This window comes from Ursus maritimus, unplaced genomic scaffold, assembly GCF_017311325.1.
Source record: "Ursus maritimus isolate PB19 unplaced genomic scaffold, ASM1731132v1 scaffold_8, whole genome shotgun sequence".
Lineage (NCBI taxonomy): Eukaryota > Metazoa > Chordata > Mammalia > Carnivora > Ursidae > Ursus > Ursus maritimus.
This window is the reverse complement of record NW_024426996.1, coordinates 38,368,404-38,379,331: the sequence shown is the minus strand read 5'-3', so window position 1 is coordinate 38,379,331 and position 10,928 is coordinate 38,368,404.

Sequence of the window (10,928 nt, the reverse complement as noted above, 5' to 3'; positions counted from 1 at the left end):
AATTCATGAATGATTTCTAGCAATTTTTTGGTGGAGTCTCAGGTTTTCTATGTAGAGTATCATGTTGGCTGCAAATGGTGAAAGTTTGACTTCTTCCTTGCTGATTTGGATGCGTTTTATTTCTTTTTGTTGCCTGATTGCTGAGGCTAGGACCTCCAGTACTATGTTGAACAATAGTGGTGAGAATGGACCTCTCTGTCATATTGACCTTAGTGGAAAAGGTTTTTCCCCATTGAAGGTAGTATTAGCTGTGGGCCTTTCATATATAGCCTTTAAGATGTTGAGGTATGTTTCCTCAATCCCTACTTTCTTGAGGGTTTTTATCAAGAAAGATAGAACAACATTAGTTTCAGAGTTATGTAAAGTTCAGTAATTTTTCAGTTGCATATAATACCCAGCGCTCATCACATCACATGCTCTCCTTAATGCCCGTCACACGGTTACCCCATCCTTCCACCCATCTTCTCTCCAGCAACCCTCAGTTTCTTTCCCATAGTTAAGAGTCTCTCATGGTTTGTCTCCCTCTCTGATTTCTTCCCATTGTTTTTCCCTCCCTTCCCCTATGATCCTCTGCACTGTTTTTATATTCCTCATATGAGTGAAGCTGTACGACAGTTGTCTTTCTCTGATTGACTTCTTTCACTCAGCATAATATGCTCCAGTTCCATCCACGTCAATGTAAATGGTAAGATTTCATCCTTTCTGATGGCTGAGTAATATTCTATTGTATATATATACATATATATATATATGTATATCTATTATATACATATATATACATACATACCACATCTTTATCCAATCATCCATTGATGGACATCTCGGCTCTTTCCACAGTTTGGCTATTGTGGACATTGCTGCTATAAACATTGGGGTACAGGTACCCCTTTGGATCATTACATTTGTATCTTTGGGGAAAATACCTAGTAGTGCAATTGCTAGGTTGTAGGGTAGCTCTATTTTTAGCTGCTCGAGGAACCTCCATACTTTTTTCCAGAGTGGCTGTACCAGCTTGCATTCCCACCAACAGTGTGAGGGTTCCCCTTTCTCCACATCCTCACCAACATCTATTGTTTCCTGACTTGTTAATTTTAGCCACTCTGACTGGTGTGAGGTGGTATCTCATTGTGGTTTTGATTTGTATTTCCCTGATGCCAAGTGATGTGGAGCATTTTTTCATGTGTCTGTTGGCCATTTGTGTCTTCTTTGGAGAAATGTCTGTTCATGTCTTCTGCCCATTTCTTGACTGGATTATTTGTTTTTTGGGTATTGAGTTTGTTAAGTTCTTTACAGATCTTGGGTACTAGCCCTTTATCTGATATGTCATTTGCAAATATCTTCTCCCATTCCGTAGGCTGCTTTTTAGTTTTGTTGACTCTTTCCTGTGCAAAAGCTTTTTATCTTGATGAAGTCCCAATAGTTCATTTTTGCTTTTGTTTCCCTTGCCTTTGGAGACGTGTCTAAGAAGAAGTTCTGCAGGTGTCTTTAGGTCTAAAATGAGTCTCATGTAGGCAACATGTAGATGAGTTTTTTTTTTTTTTATGCATTCTGATACCGTATGTCTTTTGACTGGAGTATTTAGTCCATTTACATTCAGAGTGATTATTGAAATATATGCATTTACTGCCATTGTTACCTGTAAAGTTGGTGTTTCTGGTGATCTTCTCTGTTCCTTTCTAGTCTTTGTTGTTTTGGTCTGTTTTGTTCCCCACTGAAAGAGTCCCCTTTGGTATTTCTTGCAGGACTGGTTTAGTGGTCATGAACTCTAATAGTTTTTGCTTGTCTTAGAAACTCTTTATCTCTCCTTCTATTCAGAGTGACAGTCTTGCTGGATAAAGTATTATTGGCTGCATATTTTTCCCATTTAGCCTGTTGAGTATATCATGCCCCTTCTTTCGGGCTGCTAGATTGCTATGGCTAGGTCTGCTGCTAACCTTATATGTATGCTGGATTCTTCACCAAAATAGTCATATAGGCTCTACCAATTCAGAAATTGTACCTGAAGTGAGTTATGAGTATTCTCAAGCATTTAAGTTTTACATGTTCTGTAATAAAATGGGGGCAATAATATCAGCCTCATAGATTTGGTGTGAGAAGTAAATGAAAAAAAAATATGTAGAGTGTTTTGGAGAGAGTTTGGGACATAGTAAGCACTCATCATTGCTGTCATCATTTTAGTCATCATCTTAGGACTTTGAAAAAATATAAACTAACCTTTACAAACTTAAATAAAAAGAGAAGGGATTTAGTATAAGAATGTATGAGAACTCAAGAGACTTAAGACGAGGGACTTTGATCAGGTCTCGTGAAGGATGGAACCCAGGAACTGAAAAAATGGCAGAATTCAGGCAACCATCCCCTGAGTTTCACTCTTTTTTTTTTTTTTTTTTCTGAAGCCAGAGAGTCTTCCTTTCAGGCATTTACTTCATTTCTTTCTGAATACAGATTAATTTTTTTTCAGCTGCCACATATACAGAATAGAGCATAGAGACACCACAACTCTGAGTCTTCATGTCCTTAGTCTGTAAGACCAATTACAGTGGTGTAGTATTTTTAAGCAGTTACTTAGACACCCATTTTTCAGATTCTTAAAATTTGATTGGCCCAGCTTGGGTCAGGTGTCTCTTCCTGGTGCAGTCTGTTGCTGGAGTGGGACTATCAGATGTATGCAAGGGCTCTGTGTGTATTTTTTCTCCACACAAACCAATTCTGACACCAAGTGGGTGTCCAACAATTAAATTCTCTAAGAGTTAGTGCAGATCCCATAAGTTAACAGATGGTCTCATAGGACTACTCCAAATTCAGACAGCATTCAATTATATGGAGCCCAGGCTACCTACTCTTCTGCCAAGCCTACTATGCTATGACCCCCTCAGTTTCAATAATATACTAGAATAACCCCCGTAACTCAGGAAAGTGCTGTTCTTAGCATTACTCTTAATTATAAAAAATAGAAACGAACAACCAGATTAAGAGGTGCAAAGAGCAAGATCTGGAAGGGACCTGAGTACGGGAATCTTTGTCCCAAAGGAGTTGAATGTGTTATCCTTATGGTACATAAATGTGTTCACTGACTTGGTATCACTCCAAACTTCAGGGGTTTTTATCCAGATTTCCTTGTGTGGGCATGATTGATTAAACCAATGGCCATTTGTGAATGAAGTCAATCTCTAGCCCATCTTTGTTTCCAGAAATCAGAGGGTAGAGCTGAGTGTTCTAACCTTCTAATCATCTGGTTGGTTTTTATGACAATTGGCCTCCATCCTGAAGCTATCTTGGACCTCTTCCACCAAGTGTCACCATTACTATACAAAAGACACTCATCATTCAGGAAATTCCAAGAGTTTTATGAGCTCTGTAACAGGAACTTGGGACAAAAGACCAAGTACTTGCTTTTTATTATACTGCAGGCCCATGATGTGAGTGGACTCCAGGAGTTCTCAAAGAGTGGGGTGTGATATGGCTTAAGTAGACATTCCCAATAGTGATTTCCACATGACCTTGGAATACCGTGTTTCTCCTTGCCTTATCATCCCTTGTCGTAATCAGCTCAGGCTATCATACAAAATACCACAGACTGGGTGGCCTAAGCAACAGGAATTAATTTTTCAAGGTTCTGGATGCAGGGTAGGTTTCATTATAAGACTCTTTTTTTTTGTTTGCAGGCAGTTGCCATCTGGCCATCTGCTCATATGATTTCTTTGTGCTTGTGAGGAAAAAGAGGGATAAAAGAGAGAGGGGGAGAGCAAGAAAACACTCTTTGGTGTCTCTTCCTATAAGGACATTATTCCTGTTCCTTGGATGCCACCCTTATGATTTTATTTAACTTCCTTTTAGGCCCTATCTTTAAATATGGTCACATTAGGGGTTAGGGCTCCAACATATGAATTTTGTAGGGGGACACCATTCATTCTATAGCATTTTCTGTTCTTATTACTACCCTAAGAGCCCAGCACCCTGTTCCTAGAGAATTTGCTTTATAAAAGACCACCAAAGGGGGATTAACCCAAGGGAACTGATTACTAATGGTGAATTTTTAATTATAAGCAGGAAGGAGATTTGTGGGATAACGTTGGAAATAGAGAGTTGGGAGGGGAAATGAGCAGGTCTGTTAAGTGTAAAATCATGCTTTCTCGGCAACTTGTATTTAAACTGTTATCAAGGCTAAGTCTTTATCCTTCCAACAAACTTTATAACTAATTTGTTGAACCTGGAATTAGTGTTCATTAAAATTCATTTTAAATTTCTGATTTTCTCCTTTTTATTTTAACTAGCTCTTGGCCACTTTTTGCAACTATTTTTCTTTTTCCTTGAAGAATTCTCTCATTAGAACAGTTTCTGAGTTCAACCCTTTGAGACACATCATAGACAGGAAAACCTCACTCTATATGTTTGGATATTTTTGTATTGGCCCCATTCCTCCTCTGCTGGCTCTCTCCATGGAGCTGATTCAAGCCCAGAGCTCCCACTGACTTCAAAGCGCTCTGAGGTAAAGTGAGAAATTTCCCAAAATTATTTTGGATTTATAAAAAAAGCATTGGTATTATTTTTAAAAGATGTGAATATCAGTCCTGGAAAATGAATGCATATTATGATTACCAGTTAGACAAAGTCAAGAAATTCACCTTTAGAGAGGAGGTGAAGATGGCAGTGGAGTAGGAGAACCCTAGGCTCACCTTGTCCCATGAATACAACTTAAATAACAATCAGATCATCCTAAATACTCCAGAAATCGACCTGAAGAGTGGCAGAATGAACTCCACAACTAAAGGTAGAGAAGAGGCCATGTGAAGAAGGTAGGAAGTGTGGGGACATGGTTTGGGAGAGAAACAGATCACGGCCAATGTGGTAGGGAGGGAACTGTGGTTATGGAGAAGGGAAAGAGACAGACTGACACATGGGGGAGTAGATGGGGGAAAATGAACCCCCATAACAATTGGCTCAGAAGGTGAAAGGGCCCAAATTTTGTGAATTCTTGCAACCAGTGGGGCTTAAAGTCTGGTGTTTTAAAGGTTAGCGGGTTTGGCTTGTGGAGAGCCTGAAGGCATTGGGACTACTCTTGGAGAGAAGGCAGGGAAAACTGCCTGTGGACATACAGCATGGAAACAGCAATCTGAAGAGTGCTTGGGGCCCATAGTGGGGAAGTTATTTGCTTTTCTAAGAGTCTGTCCCAGAGAGGCAAAATTGAGGGAGAGACTCCTCTGGGAACAAAGGAACTGGCAGGCACTATTTTCCTCTCCTGCCTCTCAGCATAAGTATAGGGCCACCTGGGGGAACCAGTGCAGTGCCAACACTTGCTACCTAACTTGCTTACACCCACACTCTCCCCCACCCTTCTCTGTTCCAATGGAACCACCCTATCCAGTCATGCTTGCCTCAGTCCCAGCATGATGGCCCCTCCCTAGAATACCCTTCCCAAACCCCTACCCATACTACATATCCCCAACCTAAGAATTTTGCAGGGCCTTGGTTCTGGTGGAGGTGGTGACAGGCCTCATTTTATAAGCAGACCAGGGCACACCTAGTTAAAACTTGCTACATTTAGGCCAGGGACCAAATACTGCCCACAACAGGCTAAGAGAGCCTCTGCATATGACTGGTCTGAAGAACAGATCTTCCAGGACGCAACAGCAGAGCACATGCAGTACGCACTGGAGGAATTTACTGAAGTGTCAGGCCCTGGGGAACAGGGGACACTACCCTGCAGGGCACTATAGGACCTCTGCTTAAGGACCTCTGTAGCTGACTTTCCTAACACACAGAAACAAGCATAGAGACTTAGGCAAAATGAGAAGACAGAGAAATTTATTCCAAATGAAAGAACAGGACAAGGCCACAGCCAGAGATCTAAGTGAAACAGATGCAAGTAACATGCCTGATAGAGAATTTAAAGTAATGACCATAAAGATACTCATTGGACTTGAGAAAAGAGTGGAAGACATAAATGTGACCCTTAATAGAGATAAGGAAAAACATAGCAAAGATAAAGGGCTCAATAAATGAAATGAGAAAAACGCTTATTGGAATGAACAGTAGGATGGAAGAAACAGAGGAATAAATTAGTGATCTAGAAGACAGTATTGGAAAGTAATCAAGCTGAACAAAAGAGAGAAAAAGGAATTATGCAAAACAAGAATAGACTTAGGGAATTCAGTGACTCCATCAAACATAATAACATTTGCATTATCGGAGTCCCAGAAGAACAGAGGGGAAAGGGGGCAGAAAATTTATTTGAAGAGATAATAGCTGAAAACTTCCCAAATCTGGGGAAGGAAACAGATATTCAGATCTAGGAGGTACTGAGAACTCCCAACAAAATCAACAAATATATTATATATTATAAGTAAAATGTATTACGCTAAATTAAATAATTCAGTCAGAGAAAGACAAATACCATATGATTTCATTCACATGTGGAATTTAAGAAACAAAACAAGGCGCAAAGGGAAAAGAGTGAGAGAGAGACCAGGAAGTAGATTCTTAACTCTAGAGAACAGACTGATGGTTACTGGAGGGGAAGTGGGTGTTGGGGTGGGTGAAATAGGTAATAGGGAGCTAGGAGTGCACTTGTTGTGATGAGCACTGTGTGATGTATGAAAGTGTTGAATCACTCTATTGTACACCTGAAACTAATATAACACTACATTATAACTGGAATTAAAATAGAAGCATCAAAAAAGAAATTCTCCATTGATGGGGGAAAAAAGCTCTTGTAAATTCATAATACTTTGTTAATGCATTCATTTTTCTGGGGAGAAGTTTTAGGTTCTGTTGTGGTTTCAAAACCATAAATATGGAATCCTTTAAATCAAATCTCTACAGATGTCAAATACCAACCACACCATCTTCAAACATGAACATAAAAATTGTAAACTATTTTGAGAGAGATATACTACATTTAAAGTAGATGTTTTCTGAATTCCTGTAAACTTTTCAAATTTCTCAGGAGCAGGTGTGTTCAGTCTTAAGTAGGATCTGGACAGGTACTACTTGTATTTGTAATGTTGTTTACAGATTGGAGACTATCACTGATCTGTATGAGACTTACTCAGACACCTCCAGAAGAAAGTATTGTCAAGATAGAAGGGTACATGCAGACTGGAGCTGGAAATAGGGTCAGCAAGTATATGGCGATTGACTTTTTGCAGTCTCTTCCTTATTAACTTCAGAAACTTTTCTAGTGATGTTTTTTGTGTGTGTTTTCTCCAGTGTACTTTCTCTGCTAACGGGTCAGCTGGAGACACCATACTTGATATGTGCAGTTCAATGTTCTTTTATCCTGTTTTCCAGCATTCTTTATTTTTTTCCACTGGAGCAGCAGCTCTGGCAGAGCAGTGCAGAAATGATGGGTGTCCTGGATGTTCCTCTCAATGCAGAGACAAAACAGTAGATGAGATTAAAAGTAGAAATGAGAAGAAAAGCCCAAGATTCTAACCTATAGAAAGAATGCTGTGAGCGTAATAATAAAAAAAATCACATAACCCAAAAAAAGAAATGGGGTTCTTTGGTTAGGAAGTGGATAGATATCTTTCTTTGATCAGAAAGTTCTGTCATTTCTGTCCTGCTCCCAATTTGTTATTCTTTTCATTGTTCATATGCTCATTCATAGTGAATGACCACTGCCACCACCCCAACCCCATGAGGGAAAAGGACCAAGGTGGTTTTATGATGAATTAGTCATTAATGCCTTTCATTTTCATGAACCTGTTCATTGACAAAGTAAATATTTAACCTTGATCTCCTGAATTAGCAGGTAGATATTTAGCATTTTCACTGTCAGTTATGTAGCTTCTTTGGTGTATTAAAAAACAAGATTTCATCAGGAAGATACAGCACCTTTTAAGGGAAGGAATAACTTCTGTAAATTTAACAGAGCATGATCTTTGTGCTTTGTGTCGATCTATTCACTAACTCTCCTTATCAGGTATAATATATTCCTGTTGGCATCTTGATTTAATTGGACTTGTGGTAACTGATTCAGTCGAGCACTTTAATTAGGTAATTATTTTGTTATAAGAACCACTTTTCAGCTTGCTAGAGAGAGGAAATTTTCCATTTTTTCTTAGGCTAAAACTGGAACCTGGATTCTTTTCTTTTATAACAAAGTGGAATAATAATTATCAGATATAGAATTAGGTTGAGATTGAGCCATAGAATGAAGAAAAATATCTTTGACTTACATATTGATAAGAGACAAGTATGCTTTTGAGAAATGATTACAGAACTAGATTTTCTTAGACCATGAGTACTGCCACCACATACTCATCACTTTTGAATGGAGTGATTATTTGTCCTCTGCCTCAGTTTCCTTTCAGAAGTATGGATTTCTTTTTCAGACCCCATGCAAGAAGATAACTGCTGACAAAAGAAAATAGAACATAAAGAAGTACTCTTGACTCTTGATTCTAAATATGTCCATGATCTAGGGAACTTTTTAAAACAAATTAATTAAATATTGTCTTCTCTGAATTTTTTTTTATGAAAGTTAGTTAGTTGTTAACTTCAGAAAGAGACTTTGTCTTGAAGAAAAGGCTCAGGCCCTGAAAATTTTGCCTGAGATTGAGCATGTAAGATAAAAGCTGTTTTCTGATTCCCACATACTTCCGAGGTTCAACCTTATCTTTTATTGGTTGGCAAGAATGATAGTAAATAATCTAAGGATACCTTGGATCAGACAAACAAATAATTAGAGTTGAAACTAGAAAAGCCAACAAGACCCTAATTAATTGATTTGTTAATAGCTACTCTCCATTTACAGACATTAGCTCAAATTGGGTTTTAAGCTGTGACAAGGGCCACAAGATAAACATTTTCTTTCTAAATTCCTGATTTCCTGCAAGCTTTCCAGTCTCACCATCAACTAGTCTTTGCAGGTTTTTGTTCACTAAAAGATTGAGGGTAATTCCAAATAGCTTCCGTCTGAAACATAGTATTCATATATTGGCTTTTTGTGAAATGATTAGTCAATATGGAAATTATGTTTTGCTTTAGAATTTTTTAGCTTTACCTTTTCAGTGTGAAAATAGAACAAAAGGAAACATTTCTCAACTAAATCCTCATTTAAACAAATGATGTTGCAAGTGAATCCTTCCCTAGTGGGTGATAAGAACAATGACAATTCTGTTCCAGAAACCCAGGGGCCAGAGAAAGGCTGTGTTGCAGTCACCACTGTGCAACAAACCATCCCCAAAACTACTGGTAAAAAATAACAAACACTTTATTATCTGTAACAACTTCATAAGTTGACTAGTTTCAGTGGGCTGTTCTGTTCCCATATGATATCATCCAGACTACAGTTCTATGGGCTGGAATATCCAAGATGGTGCATTTACATGACTGGCAGCAGGTGCTGGCCATCTGCAGGGAGCTCAGCAGTTGACAGAAGCACCTCAGTTTTCTCCATGTGAGCTTCTTAAATCATCTCCTTTGTTGCCAGCTTCATGTGATGTGGGTTTTTGTGGTTTTGAAAGGGGGCTGCACCTGGGAGGGGACCAGGAAGCAGTGAGTGGAGGCAGACTAGGAACACATGTGTTCGGATTCCTGCGATCTTTACTTGGGTATTATGATATCAGAGCCTCTTGAATTGTATGAGCCTGTGGTTTTTGTATTTTAAATTATTCAACTCCTGCAAAGGAAAGATTATGTATTAGCTATCAGATACTTAGCAGAAACGAAGAGTGGTGATTTGTAGGTGTTACATCACCTGGGAAAGCAAATTTACCATATTTCATTTTCTGCTGTCTCCTGCATTCTTTTGCCATATATTGTGCTGTGACCTAGTGGTTGGAAAAGTGACACTTACCAAGGGTTTGCCTGTCGTGGGAGGGGTTCTCGTTTTCTCTGGCCTTCTTGTTTCCATATGCAGGGATTTAGAGTAACCCTTTGGCCTCTTGTCCATTATTTCTTGTGAGTTCCTCAGTTACCTCAGTACCATCCACTGGTCCATGATTCTCAAGGCCCCAAACTCTGGGGATATGTTCTCTTACTTTCTGCACTACCCTAGATACAATGAAGAAATACTTGCTTTAAGTGTATGTGTCCTGCAGAGCCAATCCTTCCTTTAGATGGGCTTTCTCAGGGTTCATTATGGATGGGTTGAGGAGCAGGAATGAGTCATGAATTATTTGGGTTACAGATTGAAAGCTTCATTTTTCAGTGGACCTGTCAATACTGATATCAAAATTATCAGTATATCACCTTTATTTATCCAAGGGTCCTAAATTAGGAGAAAGAAGAAGTGGGTGTTACTTATTGGCTCCCTAAAACTTCAACAGTGATATTTTCTAACCCCCACTCAGCTGAGGTTGTCTGAATCACTGAGACCAATCTGATTGAACTGAACTCATATCATGGTATAGAGCAGTAAAAAACTTTTCTTTTTAAAAGTGACATTTTCAGAACTCTTAAAAAGAATTCTTTCTTGTATACTCTGCATACCCTTGCATATTCTGTCTTGTATAGTACCTCCTTTAATGAGACATTTGTGTTTCTCTTTACTTATCCAACAGATATTTATGTAGCACCTTCTACATGCCAAGCACTGTCTTAGGTGTTGGAGCTATCACTGGGAACCAAAAACAAATGAGGCCCCTGGTCTTCTTGTTGGTCTTATATTGTACTGGGGAAGACAGGCATGAATCTAAAAATAAATCATAGAAATTGTTTGTGTAAGAATGAGCTGAGACCAGTGGTAAGAAGTCCACAATTCTATGATATTGTTTAATAGGCAGCCTCATTTAGATTTTGTCCAAGTTGTTTATTTTTAATTTTAATTAAAAATATTTTATTTTTAATTTATTCACTCACTTATTCACTCTTCCCATCACTCATCCATCCATCCACTTATCCATCCATTCCAAACACATATTTATCAAATGTCTGTATGTGCCTAGTAACATGCTAGGAAATGGGTTGTAGAAGGGTGTAAG